The 20,025-nt window shown below is 44.2% G+C and overlaps 1 protein-coding gene across 1 annotated transcript in view; it reads right to left on the bottom strand.

Moving 5' to 3' along the window:
- Positions 1-20,025, bottom strand: part of SMTNL1 (smoothelin like 1) — a 314,755-nt gene that overhangs the window by 202,508 nt on the left and 92,222 nt on the right. The gene's annotated exons all lie outside the window — the stretch shown is intronic.

The following is a 20,025-nucleotide window of genomic DNA, read 5'->3' as shown; positions in this document are numbered from 1 at the left end:
TTTTTATTGTCCCTACCTATGGGGGTGACAAAGGGGGGGGGTGTCATTTACTATTTTTTTATTTTGATCACTGAGATAGGTTATATCTCAGTGATCAAAATGCACTTTGGAACGAATCTGCCGGCCGGCAGATTCGGCGGGCGCACTGCGCATGCGCCCGCCATTTTGCAAGATGGCGGCGCCCAGGGAGAAGACGGCCGGACGGACACCGGGACGCCGGGTGAGTATAAGGGGGGGAGATTAGGGCACGGGGGGGGCATCAGAGCACTGGGGGGGGCATCGGAGCACTGGGGGGGGGCATCGGAGCACGGGGGGGCGGGATCGGAACACGGGGGGGGGCAGCCACACTCCGCCCACGCACTTCCGCCCGCTCCCCGCACTTCCTGCTGCAGCGGTTCTGCACATCAAACCGCAGTAAAACCCGCAGATATATTTTTGATCTGCGGGTTTTACTGCGGTTTGGACCTCACAATGGAGGTCTATGGGTGCAGAACCGCTGCGGCTCCGGAAAAAGAATTGACATGCTCCTTCTTTTTTCCGGGAGCTATTCAGCGCGTCTTTTTTTTTACAATTTCCGGACCATGTGCACAGTGTGTCCTGTTTTCCATAGGGTACAGTGTACTGTACCCTGCATGGAAAACAGCTGCGGAACCGCAGCGGCAAAACCGCCGCGGTTCCGCGGTAAAAAACGCACTGTGTGAACATGGCCTTACGCTATCCCTGCTTCTGACGAAGCGGCAGCAACCTCTCCCTAAGCTCAGATCAGCAGCAGTAACATGGCGGTCGGCGGGAACGCCCCTTTATAGCCCCTGTGACGCCGCAGACAGCAAGCCAATCACTGCAATGCCCTTCTCTAAGATGGTGGGGACCAGGACCTATGTCATCACGCTGCCCACACTCTGCGTTTACCTTCATTGGCTGAGAAATGGCGCTTTTCGCGTCATTGAAACGCGACTTTGGCGCGAAAGTCGCGTACCGCATGGCCGACCCCGCACAGGGGTCGAATCAGGTTTCATGAAACCCGACTTTGCCAAAAGTCGGCGACTTTTGAAAATGAACGACCCGTTTCGCTCAACCCTAATGTTCACCTGATGCATCATCTGGTTGTTGGTGATAGAGTTTATCTTTGGAGACCAGAAAAAAGAGAAGAGCCACTCTACAAAAAACCGCACACCACAATAGAGTATAAATGTGCAAAAGGCAATCTTTTATTGATGCAAAATATTAAAAACATCTACAATATCCCCACAAAAAACCCAAAGATCCTGCCAAACATATTTAATAAACCGAAAACTGTATGATAACAGTTAATGCAATATAACTCCCAGCCAAATGTAGAATATGTAACATGACTTGATATGGTGACCAAATCGCTAAACATACCTCAGAGAGGAAACCAACATTTTATATAATATGATGGACACAAACAATATATTAAAACTTAATAACCTACCCTCTATCTGAGGGAAAGCTACAACCTGTATGCCAGATAGAAAGAAGCGGACCAGGAGGCAAAAAGGGCTGATATAAGATCATGTGAAGTCCAGATGGAAAAAGGGGTTAAATCACCTAGTGGCGGCAATGGCCACGAAGGTCCCGCAAAAAGACCGATTGCCACTGGTACTGGTCTATGGTATAGAGCCTGGGCCAAATATGGGACCCAAAAGATATACAGGCGGTCACCAGGGAGGATAGAGGCGGCAAGGATCATCGTGGGGCAGAATCCTTGCCGCCTCTATCCTCCCTGTTTTCGGGACATTGTTTTGAAAGTTAGAGACAACATCTGTTGCTGGATTACACCCTGTGCTAGGGAAAAATGGTGAGTTCTATAACCAACTATTGGATGCTGACTCTGACAAGCGCATGAATGTGACCCCAATTTAATTTCCTTGCTTGTTGTGGCTGGTGTGTGTGTGTCCATCCGATGGTGTAACAGGCAGATGGATCCGAAGCAGTGTATGAAAACTGGCTTCTTTTAGTATGGGAGGAGAATGTATCTGGGGGAGTTTGGAGACCTGCACTTCGCTGGAGCAGCCACCCACTGCCACAAGAGAAGGGAATTGTGAGAGCAGGATTTATATGTATCTATTTATCTATCCTGACTCCATTTTAGTTTCTTTGCACGCAAGAATCTTTCATCTCCTTCCTTGCAAGATGGACTCTATGTAAGGGGTGGGGGAGTCTAAGGAATTTCTTTGTCAAAAGCAGAGGTGGGGAACCTCAGGCCCCAGGGCCATTTAGGGCCCTCGAAGACATTTTATTTAGCAGATTCTCAGGGACCGCATTCTTGGGCAGGGAGGTGTATTTTGATTACAATTAGCTCATTAATTTCTTCTTCCTCTGTTATCCCACACATGCAGTGTTCACTACTGAACACTGAAGGTGATGCAATAAAAGATTACGTCCTGAAACAAGTGCCAGAGTCAGGATGTACTTTGTGGGTGGAGTTTGTACTGCCCCCGAAGGATGGTATAAATATCCAAATGGCCCTTGGCAGAAAAATGCTTCCCCACCCCTGGTCTAAAGTCTTAGAAATAATGAAGAAATGAAACTAAAAGAATAGTGACACTTAGACCCAAAAGCTGGGTGTCAGTAGTGTTAATGTTAGCCAATTAAAAGTATGTATGTGCAGCGTCCCAGAGTCCTGGTTCATTGCAGTAATGTTATTCTTCCACCAGGGGGAGTGATATTACGTCTGATGGCACTAAAGGAGTCCACCCTGCCAGGCATCACAAACCATACACCACACTTCACACTCCAGTCCACCAGGGGGAGCAAAGGTTCTATCTACTAGGCCAAACCTCACATTAGAGTAAAACTGGTGGGTTGGATAGAAAGTTAGGGAGAAGCTTACTGGGCTTTGCCCAGGCAACACCTGTCAGGCAGACAGCGGGAAAGGAGGAACACCACAAAGCTGCAGACAGAGGGCCCCAGACAGGGGTGGGATCCTGTCGGAGGCCTAGCACGAGACAGAAAGACACGGAGCTGCGCATGCAACCCATGCGGCAGCATCCCAAGGAAGGACGAAAAAGGAATTGTATTGTAGAAAGTGAGACACGAAGTCATAGCACAAGGAGAAAACCAGAAGGAGTTCTGCCCTGAGAGAGGCTGCCTCCTTCAGAGGCGTATAGCCGGTGGCCGGAACACCGAGGGAGTAATAGACTCTACGCTTTACTTCAGAGACCAGCAGGACAGTCAATTCCAAGTTACATTTCAAAAACCTGACCTGCACATCCAAACATAGACTCAGTGTGAACAGGTGCTGAACCTAGAGTCGCTAACTCGTATATAGCTAAGTAAATAAGGCAGCACACTGCAGCGCTAAAACATGCAAACTTGAAAACACGAAATTTGAACTGTATTACTGCACTAGAAATATGAAAAATGAGAGCTTTTAGCGCATAAAAATGGCCAATTTTATGTGTACCTGGTAGCCTCTTTACGGCATCTCTCTTATACCAGGTCCTACGCTTGCCTTACCTCGCTGAGAATAAACGTCTCCATCTGAATGGGTGCATGTGAAACCTCTTCTTAGACTAAAATTCTCTCTCTCTGTGGAGGGGTATTGGACCTGCTGTAATTAAAACACCTGAAGCTAGGAGGCGGAGTGCACGATCAGAAGGCTAGAGAATACATTTCAAAAACCTGACCTGCACATCCCAACATAGACTCAATGTGAACAGGTGCTGAACCTAAAGTTGCCAACTCGTATATAGTTAAGTAAATAAGGCAGCACACTTAGTCTATGTTTGGATGTGACGGTCAGGTTTTTGAAATGTATTCTTTAGCCTTCTGATTGAGCACTCAGCCTCCTAGCCACATGTGTTTTAATTACAGCAGGTCCAATACCCCTCCACAGAGAGAGAGAATTTTAGTCTAAGAAGAGGTTTCACATGCACCCATTCAGATGGAGACGTTTATTCTCAGCGAGGTAAGGCAAGCGTAGGACCTGGTATAAGAGAGATGCCGTAAAGAGGCTACCAGGTACGCATAAAATTGGCCATTTTTATGCGCTAAAAGCTCTCATTTTTCATATTTCTAGTGCAGTTCAAATTTCGTGTTTTCAAGTTTGCATGTTTTAGCGCTGCAGTGTGCTGCCTTATTTACTTAGCTATATACGAGTTGGCGACTCTAGGTTCAGCACCTGTTCACACTGAGTCTATGTTTGGATGTGCAGGTCAGGTTTTTGAAATGTATTCTCTAGCCTTCTGATCGTGCACTCCGCCTCCTAGCTTCAGGTGTTTTAATTACAGCAGGTCCAATACCCCTCCACAGAGAGAGAGAATTTTAGTCTAAGAAGAGGTTTCACATGCACCCATTCAGATGGAGACGTTTATTCTCAGCGAGGTAAGGCAAGCGTAGGACCTGGTATAAGAGAGATGCCGTAAAGAGGCTACCAGGTACACATAAAATTGGCCATTTTTATGCGCTAAAAGCTCTAATTTTTCATATTTCTAGTGCAGTAATGCAGTTCAAATTTCGTGTTTTCAAGTTTGCATGTTTTAGCGCTGCAGTGTGCTGCCTTATTTACTTAGTTAGTCAATTCCAAGTTGGCTGCCCGACCTTAAATACCTAAGAAGACACGGTGGCAAATTGTGGGGGTTGGGGCGTCTCTAGGGTCCCTATAAACAAGCCTCAGGCCATCAGTCATACGGGTTTGTCCTATCCACACCATCTGGGGGACAGAGAGGAAGAGATAACATCTAGAACATATACAAGAGTTGTGAGGACCTTACCGAGTTGCTCAGCAGGGAGGTACTACAACACCCAGGCGCTAGTAGGAAGGCTACTGAATTCCACCTGGATAAGGGGACTCTGGATGTGCCTTCGGACCGGCCCGACTCTGCCTACCCTGTGGTCTGGTGCCCTGGACTGTGGATGCTGATGCCTTCAGTAAAGGTAAAGAGACTGCACCCTTGTGTCCTCGTTATTCATTGCGCCTCATATCATCCACCATCTACTACCTACACTCTGGGAAGCCCTGGGGATATACTTCACCTGTGGGAAGGTATACCATCTAGCTGCCATAACATCACCTCAGCGGACCCCTAAGCAGCGTCGGTCACCCTGACCGAATACCACAGGTGGCGTCACGAACATTATCCCTTTTAAAGACCTTTCACCCCCTTTATCTACGGATGTCCCGAGGGCCACGGACCGGGTCAGCCACCGTGACATCCCCACTGAGTACAGAAGAGGGCCCGGTACCGAGTACCCCTAGCCCTTGGGGCGATCCATATGCTAATGCCAGCACATATTTACTTATAAGATGATCCAATTATATTGTTACCATGCATGACAATTAAAACCCTACACACGTGGTCAAAATTGTTGGTACCCCTCGTTTAGTGACAGAAAAACGCATAATGGTGACAGAAATAACTTGAATCTGAAAAAAGTAATAATAGTAATAAAATAGTAATAATAAATTAAAAAAAATCTATGAATATAAACAAATGAAAGTCAGACATTGCTTTTCAACCATGCTTCCACAGAATTAAAAAAAAAAAACCTCATTGAATAGGCCTGGACCGAAATGATGGTACCCTTAACTTAATATTTTGTTGCAGAATCTTCTGAAGCAATTACAGCAATTAAACGATACCTGTAACTGTCAATGCGACTTCTGCACCTCTCTACATGTATTTTGACCCACTCCTCAAGCGCAAACTGCTCGAGTTGTCTCGTGTTTGAAGGTTGCTTTTTCCAGACTGCATGTTTCAGCTCTTTCCAAAGATGCTCAATAGGATAAAGGTCCAGGCTCATAGAAGGCCACTTCAGAATAGTCCAATGTTTTCCTCTTAGCCATTCTTGGGTGTTTTTAGCTGTGTGTTATGGGTCATTATCCTGTTGCAAGACCCATGACCTGCGACTGAGACCACGCTTTCTGACACTGGGCAGCACATTTCTCTCTAGAATCCCTTGATTGTCTTGAGATTTCATTGTACCCAGCACATATTCTAGACACCCTGTGCTGGATACAACAAAGCAGCCCCAGAACATAACAGAGCCTCCTCTATGTTTCACAGTAGGGACAGTGTTCTTTTCTTGATATGCTTCATTTTTTCGTCTGTGAACATAGAGCTGATGTGCCTTGCCAAACAGTTCCATTTTTGTCTCATGTGTCCATAGGACATTCTCCCAGAAGCTTTGTGGCTTGTCAACATGTAGTTTGGCAAATTCCAGTCTGGCTTTTTTATGATTTTTTTTTTTTCAAAAATGGTGTCCTCCTTGGTCATCTCCCATGAAGTCCACTTTGGCTCATACCACAACGGATGGTGCAATCTGACACTGATGTTCCTTGAGCCTCAAGTTCACCTTTAATCTGTTTAGAAGTTTTTCTAGGCTCTTTAGTTACCATTCATATTATCCATCTCTTAGATTTGTCATCAATTTTCCTCCTGCATCCACATCCAGGGAGGTTGTCTACAGTCCCATGGATATTAAACTTCTGAATAATATGTGCAACTGTAGTCACAGGAACATCAAGCTGCTTGGAGATGGTCTTATAACTTTTACCTTTAACATGTTTGTCTATAATTTTCTTTCTAATCTCCTGAGACAACTGTTTCCTTCGCTTCCTCTAGTCCATGTTGAGTGTGATACACACCATGTCACTAAACAGCACAGTGAGTATCTGTAGCCCTATATACAGGCCCACTCATGGATTCCAAGATTGTAGAAACCTGTGATGCTAGTTGTTGGACTCACCATGATGTAACATGTCCTTTTTGTCACATTATTTTCAGGGGTACCATCATTTCTGTCCAGGCCTATTTCATGATTTTTTTTATTTTTTTTTTAATTCTGTGGAAGCATGGTTGAAAAGCAATGTCTGACTGTCATTTGTTCGTTTTCATAGATCTTTTATTTTAAATTACTTTTGTCAGATTCAAGTTATTTCTGTGACCTTTGTGGGTTTTTCTGTCATTAACCCCTTTCTGCCATTAGACGTACTATTGCGTCCATGTGGGGTGGGCTTTACTTCCCAAGGACGCAATAGTACGTCATATGCGATCGGCAGCGCTCACGGGGGGAGCGCCGCCGATCGCGGCCGGGTGTCAGCTGTTTATCGCAGCTGACATCCGGCACTATGTGCCAGGAGCGGTCACGGACCGCCCCCGGCACATTAACCCCCGGCACACCGCGATCAAAGATGATCGCGATGTGCCGGCGGTGCAGGGAAGCACCGCGCAGGGAGGGGGCTCCCTGCGGGCTTCCCTGAGCCCCCCGCAGCAACGCGATGTGATCGCGTTGCTGCGAGGGTCTCACCTCCCTCCCTGCTCCCTCCAGCCCCGGATCCAAGATGGCCGCGGATCCGGGTCCTGCAGGGAGGGAGGTGGCTTCACAGAGCCTGCTCAGAGCAGGCACTGTGAAGCAGCCTGCACTCCTATCAGATCAGTGATCTGACAGAGTGCTGTGCAAACTGTCAGATCACTGATCTGTGATGTCCCCCCCTGGGACAAAGTAAAAAAGTAAAAAAAAAAAATTTCAAATGTGTAAAAAAAATAAAAAAAAATATTCCAAAATAATGAAGAAAAAAAAAAATATTATTCCCATAAATACATTTCTTTATCTAAATAAAAAAAACAAAACAATAAAAGTACACATATTTAGTATCGCCGCGTCCGTAACGGCCCGACCTATAAAACTGGCCCACTAGTTAACCCCTTCAGTAAACACCGTAAGAAAAAAAAAAAAAAAACGAGGCAAAAAACAACGCTTTATTATCATACCGCCGAACAAAAAGTGGAATAACACGCGATCAAAAAGACAGATATAACTAACCATGGTACCGCTGAAAGCGTCATCTTGTCCCGCAAAAAACGAGCCGCCATACAGCATCATCAGCAAAAAAATAAAAAAGTTATAGTCCTTAGAATAAAGTGATGCAAAAATAATTATTTTTTCTATAAAATAGTTTTTATCGTATAAAAGCGCCAAAACATAAAAAAATGATATAAATGAGGTATCGCTGTAATCGTACTGACCCGAAGAATAAAACTGCTTCATCAATTTTACCAAACGCGGAACGGTATAAACGCCTCCCCCAAAAGAAATTCATGAATAGCTGGTTTTTGGTCATTCTGCCTCACAAAAATCGGAATAAAAAGCGATTAAAAAATGTCACGTGCCCGAAAATGTTACCAATAAAAACATCAACTCGTCCCGCAAAAAACAAGACCTCACATGACTCTGTGGACCAAAATATAGAAAAATTATAGCTCTCAAAATGTGGTAACGCAAAAAATATTTTTTGCAATAAAAAGCGTCTTTCAGTGTGTGACGGCCGCCAATCATAAAAATCCGCTAGAAAACCCGCTATAAAAGTAAATCAAACCCCCCTTCATCACCCCCTTAGTTAGGGAAAAATTTAAAAAATGTATTTATTTCCATTTTCCCATTAGGGCTAGGGTTAGAGTTAGGGCTAGGGTTAGGGCTAGGGCTAGGGTTAGGGCTAGGGTTAGGGCTAGGGTTAGGGTTAGGGCTAGGGTTAGGGTTAGGGCTAGGGTTAGGGCTAGGGTTAGGGCTAGGGTTAGGGTTAGGGCTAGGGTTAGGGCTAGGGTTAGGGCTAGGGTTAGGGTTAGGGCTAGGGTTAGGGCTAGGGTTAGGGCTAGGGTTAGGGTTAGGGCTAGGGTTAGGGCTAGGGTTAGGGCTAGGGTTAGGGTTAGGGCTAGGGTTAGGGCTAGGGTTAGGATTAGAGTTAGGGCTAGGGCTAGGGCTACAGTTTGGGTTGGGGCTAAAGTTACAGTTAGGGTTTAGATTACATTTACGGTTGGGAATAGGGTTGGGATTAGGGTTAGGGGTGTGTCAGGGTTAGAGGTGTGGTTAGGGTTACTGTTGGGATTAGGGTTAGGGGTGTGTTTGGATTAGGGTTTCAGTTATAATTGGGGGGTTTCCACTGTTTAGGCACATCAGGGGCTCTCCAAACGCGACATGGCGTCCGATCTCAATTCCAGCCAATTCTGCGTTGAAAAAGTAAAACAGTGCTTCTTCCCTTCCGAGCTCTCCCGTGTGCCCAAACAGGGGTTTACCCCAACATATGGGGTATCAGCGTACTCAGGACAAATAGGACAACAACTTTTGGGGTCCAATTTCTCCTGTTACCCTTGGGAAAATACAAAACTCGGGGCTAAAACATATTTTTTGTGGGAAAAAAAAAGATTTTTTATTTTCACGGCTCTGCGTTATAAACTGTAGTGAAACACTTGGGGGTTCAAAGTTCTCACAACACATCTAGATTAGTTCCCTGGGGGGTCTAGTTTCCAATATGGGGTCACTTGTGGGGGGTTTCTACTGTTTAGGTACATTAGGGGTTCTGCAAACGCAATGTGACGTCTGCAGACCATTCCATCTAAGTCTGCATTCCAAATGGCGCTCCTTCCCTTCCGAGCTCTGCCATGCGCTCAAACGGTGGTTTCCCCCAACATACGGGGTATCAGCGTACTCAGGACAAATTGGACAACAACTTTTGGGGTCGAATTTCTCCTTTTACCCTCGGGAAAATACAAAACTGGGGGCTAAAAAATAATTTTGGGGGGAAAGATTTTTTTTTTTAATTTTCACGGCTCTGCGTTACAAACTGTAGTGAAACACTTGGGGGTTCAAAGCTATCACAACACATCTAGATGAGTTCCTTAGGGGGTCTAGTTTCCAAAATGGTGTCACTTGTGGGAGGTTTCTACTGTTTAGGTACATTAGGGGCTCTGCAAATGCAGTGTGACACCTGCAGACCATTCCATCTAAGTCCTCATTCCAAATGGAGCTCCTTCCCTTCCGAGCCCTCCCATGCGCCCAAACAGTGGTTCCCCCCCACATATGGGGTATCAGCGCACTCAGGACAAATTGGACAACAAATTGTGGGGTCGATTTTCTCCTGTTACCCTCGGGAAAATACAAAACTGGGGGCTAAAAAATAATTTTTGTGGGAAAAAATTTTTGTTTTATTTTTACGGCTCTCCATTATAAACTTCTGTGAAGCCCTTGGTGGGTCAAAGCGCTCAGCACACATCTAGATAAGTTCCTAAGGGGGTCTACTTTCCAAAATGGTGTCACCTGTGGGGGGTTTCTACTGTTTAGGTACATTAGGGGCTCTGCAAACGCAATGTGACACCTGCAGACCATTCCATCTAAGTCTGCATTCAAATGGCACTCCTTCCCTTCTGAGCCCTCCCATGTGCCCAAACAGTGGTTCCCCCCACATATGGTGTATCATCGCACTCAGGACAAATTGGGCAACAAATTTTGGGGTCCAATTTCTCCTGTTACCCTCAGGAAAATACAAAACTGGGGGCTAAAAAAATAATTTTTGTGGGAAAAAAATTTTGTTTTATTTTTACGGCTCTGCATTATAAACTTCTGTGAAGCACTTGGTGGGTCAAAGTGCTCACCACACCTCTAGATAAGTTCCTTAGGGGGTCTACTTTCCAAAATGGTGTCATTTGTGGGGGGTTTCAATGTTTAGGCACATCAGTGGCTCTTCAAACGCAACATGGCGTCCCATCTCAATTCCTGTCAATTTTGCTTTGAAAAGTCAAACGGCGCTCCTTCCCTTCCGAGCTCTCCCATCCGCCCAAACAGTGGTTTACCCCCACATATGGGCTATCAGCGTACTCAGGACAAATTGTACAACAACTTTTGGGGTCCAATTTCTTCTCTTACCCTTGGGAAAATAAAAAATTGGGGGCGAAAAGATAATTTTTGTGAAAAAATATGATTTTTTATTTTTACGGTTCTACATTATAAACTTCTGTGAAGCACTTGTTGGGTCAAAGTGCTCACCACACCTCTAGATAAGTTCCTTAGGGGGTCTACTTTCCAAAATGGTGTCACTTGTGGGGGGTTTCAATGTTTAGCCACATCAGGGGCTCTCCAAACGAAACATGGCGTCCCATCTCAATTCCAGTCAATTTTGCATTGAAAGTCAAATGGCACTCCTTCGCTTCCGAGCTCTGCCATGCGCCCAAACAGTGGTTTACCCCCACATGTGGGGTATTGGCATACTCAGGACAAATTGTACAACAATGTTTGGGGTCCATTTTCTCCTGTTACCCTTGGTAAAATAAAACAAATTGGAGCTGAATTAAATTTTTTGTGAAAAAAAGTTAAATGTTCATTTTTATTTAAACATTCAAAAAATTCCTGTGAAGCACCAGAAGGGTTAATAAACTTCTTGAATATGGTTTTGAGCACCTTGAGGGGTGTAGTTTTTAGAATGGTGTCACACTTGGGTATTTTCTATCATATAGACCCCTCAAAATGACTTCAAATGAGATGTGGTCCCTAAAATAAAATGGTGTTGTAGAAATGAGAAATTGCTGGTCAACTTTTAACCCTTATAACTCCCTAACAAAAAAAAATTTTTGTTTCCAAAATTGTGCTGATGTAAAGTAGACATGTGGGAAATGTTATTTATTAAGTATTTTGTGTGACATATCTCTGTGATTTAATTGCATAAAAATTCAAAGTTGGAAAATTGCGAAATTTTCATAATTTTCGCCAAATTTCCGTTTTTTTCACAAATAAACGCAGGTACTATCAAATAATTTTTACCATTGTCATGAAGTACAATATGTCACGAGAAAACAATGTCAGAATCACCAGGATCCATTGAAGCGTTCCAGAGTTATAACCTCATAAAGGGACAGTGGTCAGAATTGTAAAAATTGGCCCGGTCATTAACGTGCAAACCACCCTTGGGGGTAAAGGGGTTAAAGAGGGGTACTAACAATTTTGACCACGTGTGTATATAAACCCTGAGCAATAATGAATAAAAGGAGTTCTATTCTGATACTAAGCGTGTCTGTGGCACCTTTCTCTTAGTACATGTAATTGGATTTTACAATTTAATTTTGAGCAGACACAATGTCTCAGAATGTCCCACAATATGTCGCCATTACACTTGCTAGCCCTGGTGATCCAGATGTGGTCATGACGACATCAGGTCACCATGGCAATGATCAGTCCCTTGCAATGACGATCGGATGGGAAAAGGAATCCCCTCCCTCTCCCTGCATTCTAAATACTGCGATTGATATCAATCGCAGCATGTAGGTGGTTAAACTTCCGGGAGCAGTGCAGGCACCACTCCTGGCAATGAGAGCCGGGTGTCAGCTGTCAGATTCGCTGAACACCCAGCGGCGATCACCAGGACATATCCATACGTCCAAGATCGGGAAGTCCTTCCCAACCTGGACCAAAGGTGTGAAGGGGTTGACCATTGATCAGGTAGGTGCAATGGTATGGGCCTAAAAATATATTGAATTTTTGATGAAAAGGGAATGTTATATAGAATGTTTTTGCCTAACCAAGAGGTTTCATTTTTCTCAATAGTGGCCATGTTATCTTGAATTTCTCTGTGGATGTCATACTGTATAAGTTTACTTAGATTATTTTAGAAGCCGGGTTTGTTACCTTAATCCCTAAATATGGTATCTGGCTATTTCCCCAAGAATAAGGAAGTTCTTTTTTTTTATTAATTTGGTCAGCTCTGAGTTAAAAAAAAAAATCTAAATTTTTGATTTTGGAGGTATCTATTTTATAATAAGAGATCTATGAAAATAATGTTGTCAATCTAGTAATTTGCAGCAAAGAATTCAAGCCTTCAGTAATAGGTAGAATGGTATCATCATCAAATATATTTATTATATACAATATAGACAGAAAGCTGCCAATCAGTGCAGTGCAGGGTTATACAGGACTCAGTATTCTGAGCTCTGCAGAAGAGAAGAAAACTGTGTTTGTATCACAGATGCTGCACCCTTGGCCGCCATCAGGAAATTACTGCCCTTACTGGCGTATGGGACCCAGCGAGCACAAGGGGCCCGCAGCAGGCCCCTTCTCTTCTGCTCACTAGGCTCCAGTGGCAGGATCAGTAACTGATTGTGCGTCCTCAGACGCACGTTCAGTTAAAATCTGTTGCTGTGCAAAAGATTCCTCCTGCACGGCAACAGTTAACAGCCACCAGCCAATCACAAGCCCGCAGCTGACGTCAGCCCGCACGTCGCAGGGAACGACAGTCCACGCCTCAGATGAATCGTAGTAGAGGACACCACTGGATCTTGTCCAGGTAAGGAGAAACTTTATTTTTGTAGAGCCACTCTATGTGGGTGCATTATATTGCTATGAGGGTGCATTATACTGCTATGGGGGGGCATTATATCCCTATGGGGGTGCATTATATTGTAGGGTGCATTATACTACTATAGGGCTGAATTATACTATATAGGACTATGGGGGTGCATTTTTCTACTATGGATGACTATGGGGGTGCATTATATTATATATGACTATGGGGGTGCATTATACTACTATGGAAGTTCATTATACTATGGGGTGCATGATACTACTATGGAGTGCATTATACTATATATGACTTTTGGGTGCATTACACTACTGTGGGGTGCATTATACTATGGGGGAGCATTATACTATTATGGGGGTGTATTATACTATATATGACTATGGGGATGCTTTATACTTTATGTATGACTATGGGGGTGCATTATACTACTATGGGGGTCCATTATACTACTGTGGGGGTGCATTTTTCTATACATGACTATGGGGTGCAATACACTATTATCGTGGTGCATTATGTTATGGGGTGAATGATACTACTATGGGGTGCATTATACTATGGGGTCCATTATACTGCTAACTATGACTATGGTGTTACTATTATATATGACTATGGGGTGCATTATACTTTATGTATGACTAGGGGTATGCATTATACTGCTATGGGGGTACATTACACCGCTATGGGGTGCATTATACTACTATGGGGATGCATTATACTTTATGCATGACTATGGGGGTACATTATACTATGGGGTGCATGATACTAATAAGGGGTTCATTATACTATGGGGTGCATTATACTATATATGACTATGGAGACGCAATATACTGCTATCTATGACTATGGGATACATTATACAATTATATAGGATTATGACGTGCATTATACTTTATGTATGACTATGAGGGTACATTATACTGCTATGGGGGTGCATTATACGGCTATGGGGGCACATTATACTTCTATGGTGGTGCATTATACTATAGGGTGCATGATACTACTTGGGGTGCAATATACTACTATGGGGGTGTATTATACTATATATGACTCTGGGGGATGCATTATACTGCTATCTATGACTATGGAGTGCATTATACTACTATGGGGGTGCATTATACTTCTATTGGGTGCATTATACTACTATGGGGTGCATTATACTATGGGGTGTATGATACTACTATGGGGTGCATGGTACTGCTATATATGACTATAGGGTGCATGATACTATTATACACTGCTCAAAAAAATAAAGGGAACACTTAAACAACAGAATATAACTCCAAGTAAATCAAACTTCTGTCAAATCAAACTGTCCATTTAGGAAGCAACACTGTTTGACAATCAATTTCACATGCTGTTGCGCAAATGGAATAGACAACAGATGGAAATTATTGGCAATTATCAAGACACACTCAATAAAGGAGTGGTTCTGCAGGTGGCGACCACAGACCACATCTCAGTACCAATGGTTTCTGGCTGATGTTTTGGTCAGTTTTGAATGTTGGTTGTGCTTTCACACTCATGGTAGCATGAGACGAACTCTACAACACACACAAGTGGCTCAGGTAGTGCAGCTCATCCAGGATGCAACATCAATGCAAGCTATGGCAAGAAGGTTTGCTGTGTCTGTCAGCGTAGTGTCCAGGGGCTGGAGGCAATACCAGGAGACAGACCAGTACACCAGGAGAAGTGGAGGGGGCCGTAGGAGGGCAACAACCTCAGCCTTTGTGCAAGGAGGAACATGAGCAGCACTGCCAGAGCCCTGAAAAATTTCCCCCAGCAGGCCACAAATCTGCATGTGTCTGCAACGGTTAGAAACAGACTCCATGAGGATGGTCTGAGTGCCCAACGTCCACAGATGGGGGTTGTGCTCACAGCCCAGCACCGTGCAGGACGCTTGGCATTTGCCACAGAACACCAGGATTGGCAAATTCGCTACTGGCGCCCTGTGCTCTTCACAGATGAAAGCAGGTTCACCCTGAGCACATATAACAGACGTGGCAGAGTCTGGAGACGTTGTGGAGAGCGATCTGCTGCCTGCAAAATCCTTCAGCATGACCGGTTTGGCAGTGGGTCAGTAATGGTATGGGGTGGCATTTCTTTGGAGGGCCACACAGCCTTCATGTGCTCGCCAGAGGTAGCCTGACTGCCATTAGGTACTGAGATGAGATCCTCGGACCGCTTGTGAGACCATATGCTGGTTGGCCCTGGGTTCCTCCTAATGCAGGACAATGCCAGACCTCATGTGGCTGGAGTAAGTCAGCAGTTCCTGCAAGATGAAGGCATTTAAGCTGTGGACTGGCCCGCCCGCTCCCCAGACCTGAATCCAATTGAACACATCTGGGACATCATGTCTCGCACCATCCACCAACGTCACGTTGCACCACAGACTGTCCAGGAGTTGGTGGATGCTTTAGTCCAGGTCTGGGAGGAAATCCCTCAGAAGACCATCCGCTGCCTCATCAGGAGCATGCCCAGGCATTGTGGGGAGATCATATAGGCACGTGGAGGCCACACACACTACAGTACTAAGCATCATTTCCTTGTCTTGAGGCATTTCCACTGAAGTTGGATCAGCCTGTAACTTCATTTTCCACTTTGATTTTGAGCATCATTCCAGCTCCAGACCTCCGTGGGATATTAGTTGTGATTTACGTAGATCATTTTTAGGTTTTATTGTTCTCAACACATTCCACTATGTAATGAATAAAGATTTACAACTGGAATATTTCATTCAGTGATATCTAGGATGTGGGATTTTAGTGTTCCCTTTATGTTTTTGAGCAGTGTATATGACTATATGAGTGCATTATACTTTATGTATGACTATGGGGGTGCATTATACTACTATGGGGGTGCATTATACTACTATATATGACAATGGGATGCATTATACTATTATGCACGACTATGGAGGCAATATGGAGAGATATGGGGGAAGTATGGAGAGACATGAGGCAGAATGGAAAAACACGCGGGGTCCAGAATTGGAGGACACGTGGGGTCCAGAATGTGGGATATTATTACTGTAGGGGCTAATTAAAGGGTATTATTTTTGAGGATACTGTTTTCAGTGGGGAAGGAGAAGCCCTGTTACTGTGTAGGGCGGCACGGTCGCCTTTTTTATTCATCTGGCATCGTGTAGAGGTTGGGGGAAAATTAGGAATGTGTTCTAGATAACTATTATTTTCTGCAGAGACGAGTGCTGGCTGGAAGAAGTGATGGCGGTGTGCGCTGGATGAAGATGGAAAGCGAAGATGAATGACTTCAACTAGAGATGTCACCGGTGTGTTACCTGTACACTGACACTATACACTGTATACTATATACAGAGCTTCTATGTAGAATGTCACTGGTGATCAATGTATTACCTGTATACTGTACACTGTATACAGCGCTCCTATATATAATGTCATTGGTGAATATTGTATTACTTGTACACTATATGCTATATACAGAGCTCCTGTGTATAATGTCACTGGTGATCACTGTATTACCTATACATTGACACTATATACATAGCTCCTGTGTGATTACTATATTACATGTACCCTGACACTATAAACTGTGTACTATAGACAAAGCTCCTGTGTATAATGGCACTTATTTATGATCAATATAGTAGTATTTGGTCACTATGTGGTTGTAATATGTGGTCTGTCCATGGTGTGGGGGTATTTGTCCCCGTATGTGGCATTATTCGGTAACTGTTGTGAACTCTGCTCTTGGGTTCCCTCCAGTGGTTGTAGTTGGGAATGCAGTTGTCTCTGAGTCACAGACCTGGCCAGGTGTATCGGATGATTACAATTCTGACTGCGATATTTAAGTGGTCAGGATCCTTTAGCCCTTGCCAGGAGTCAATGTTCCTTGTGAAGTGTTGGATCACTTTCTGGCTTCTCCTGCTCGCTGCCAATTTCAGCAAAGATAAGTGTTTGGTTTTTGTTTCTGTGGCACACTGCCAGTGTGCTTGTTTCAGTTTTATTCCTGCTCTGATTGTAGGATTCACTGGAGTTGCAGATTTACGCTCCTTCATTTTTAGTAAGATGTAGGAAGTTTTTGTATATTCTGCTGTGGATGTTTTGAAGGGTTTTTATACTGACCGCACAGAACTCCGTCCTATCCTGTCCTATCTAGCTAGAGTGGCCTCCTGTGCTAATCCTGTTTTTCTGCCTGTGTATGTTTTTTCCTCTCCTACTCACCACCAATATTTGTGGGAGGCTGTCTATCCTTTGGGGATTTTCTCTGAGGCAAGATAGTATACCTATTTCCATCTTTAGGGGTATTTAGTCCTCCGGCTGTGACGAGGTGTCTAGGTGTGTTAGGTACACTCCATGGCTACTTCAAGTTGCGGTGTTAAGTTCAGGATTGCGGTCAGTACAGTGGCCACTTTCTCCAGTGAAAGTTCTCATGCAGCTCCTAGGTCACCGGATCATAACAGGTAACTATGTGGTGGGAATATGTGGTTCAGCCATGGTGTAGTGGTATTTTTCCCTTGTATGTGGTATTATTTGGCCACTACATTGTGGTAATATGTGGTCCGACCATGGTGTGGTGGTATTTGTCCCTTGCATGTGGTATTATTCTGTAACTATGTGGTGGTAATATGTGGTCCAGCCATGGTGTGGTGGTATTTGTCCTTTGTATGTGGTATTATTCGGCAACTATGTGGTGGTAATATGTGGTCCAGCCATGGTGTGGTGGTATTTATAATTTGTATGTATTATTATTTGGTCATTACTTGGTGGTAATATGTGGTCTGGCTATGCTGTGGCGGTATTTGTTCCTTGTATGTGGTATTGTTGGTCACTATGTGGTATGTTATGATAGGCAATTCAGTAACACAATGTACATAGCGATCAGAGCACATACAGTGATCTGACAATAACCCAAAATAATAGAACGAGCTCTGAGACGTGGAAACTCTGTAGACCGCAATTCCTGATCCTCTCCAAACACAACTAGAGGCAGCTGTGGATTGCGCCTAACGCTCCCTATGCAACTCGGCACAGCCTGAGAAACTAACTAGCCTGAAGATAGAAAAATAAGCCTACCTTGCCTCAGAGAAATACCCCAAAGGAAAAGGCAGCCCCCCACATATAATGACTGTGAGTAAGATGAAAAGACAAACGTAGGGATGAAATAGATTCAGCAAAATGAGGCCCGATATTCTAGACAGAACGAGGATAGGAAAGATAACTTTGCGGTCTACACAAAACCCTAAAGAAAACCACGCAAAGGGGGCAAAAAGACCCTCCGTACCGAACTAACGGCACGGAGGTACACCCTTTGCGTCCCAGAGCTTCCAGCAAAACAAATAGACAAGCTGGACAGAAAAAATAGCAACAAATAGCAAAGAAGCACTTAGCTATGCAGAGCAGCAGGCCACAGGAATGATCCAGAGAAACACAAGTCCAACACTGGAACATTGACAGGAAGCATGGATCAAAGCATCAGGTGGAGTTAAGTAGAGAAGCAGCTAACGACCTCACCAGATCACCTGAGGGAGGAAACTCAGAAGCTGCAGTACCACTTTCCTCCACAAACGGAAGCTCCCAGAGAGAATCAGCCGAAGTACCACTTGAGACCACAGGAGTGAACTCTGCCACAGAATTCACAACAGTGGTAGTAATATGTGGTCTGGTCATGGAGTTGCCGTATTTGTCCCTTGTATATGACATTATTCGATCACTATGTGGTAGTAATATGTGGTCTGGCCATGGCATGGCAGTATTTGTCCCTTGATTGTGGTGTTATTGGTTGCTGTGTGATACTAATATATGGTCTGGTCATGGCATGATAGTATTTGTCCCTTGTATGTGGTATTATTAGTCACTATGTGGTAATAATATATGATCTGGTCATTGTGTGGCCGTATTTTTTCTTGTATGTGGTATTACTGTTCATTTAAAAAAATGTATGTGACACATTCCCTTAAAGAAACATAAATACAAATATACCTAAAAAGAGTATTGGATGTTTTAACAAATATTTAAATAGGTTAGAGTAGAGTAGGGCCCTGCCAAAAGAGTCTACCTAGTCGTGGTGGCAGCTTAAAAAAATCTTTTAGCCAAAACAAAAGATGCTGGCTATGTATGTAATTTGGTGTTAGATGGGAACTGATAAAGTTAATAAACTGATAAGGTGAGGACATGGTGCAGATGTGGAGTTTTTCTGAGTGGACGGTGGGACTGTGGAAGATTTGAGAGTTGGAGGCGGAGCTGGTTGGAGCCTGGGCGCAGTCTCAAGGGGGCCTGAAAATTTTACCAGTATGGGGCCCCAAAATTCCTGGTGGCAGCCCGGGCTGCACTCAGTAAACTAAGTGATAGACTGCAAAGATTCCCTCTAATGAATCGGGTCCAGATCTTAGTGCTGAACATTTCAGTGATAAATGAATGAATACTATAATGCAGATTGGTGTGGATGGAAATGAAAGCAAAGCTAAGTGGTCAACATTCACTTTTAGAACTCCTACATGCAACAGCTAGAGTTCAGCCTTCTTCCTCTAAGAGGTAATCTGCATAATAAAGCTGAGAGTATGTTTCCACGTTCAGGATTGCATCAGGATTTGGTCAGGATTTTATGCAGGTAAAATCCTGACCAAATCTGCACCTGAGGTCACTGGCAGGTCACCTGCGCTGTCCTTGTGATGTTTCTGCAATGTAAGGACATGTGCGTTTTCGCCAGTATGCCGCATGCGTCTTTTAATGCATAGTGGAGACAGGATTTCATGAAATCCCCTCCACTATGCTGTAACATCTGGACGCTGTGTTTTTGACGCTGCGGCTCAAAAAGTGTCAAAAACGCAGCGTTTCCTGAACATGGAAACATACCCTTAGTGGAAACTGTGACACCACTGTGCAGCCATAAAGTGATTACCCTTGATGAAATAAACCCAGCAACTGAGCTTTGGTGCATTTTGCACCCTGATAGAGCACCCTTCC

This window comes from Ranitomeya imitator, chromosome 2, assembly GCF_032444005.1.
Source record: "Ranitomeya imitator isolate aRanImi1 chromosome 2, aRanImi1.pri, whole genome shotgun sequence".
NCBI classification, from domain to species: domain Eukaryota; kingdom Metazoa; phylum Chordata; class Amphibia; order Anura; family Dendrobatidae; genus Ranitomeya; species Ranitomeya imitator.
This window is presented reverse-complemented; position numbering and strand designations above follow the sequence as displayed.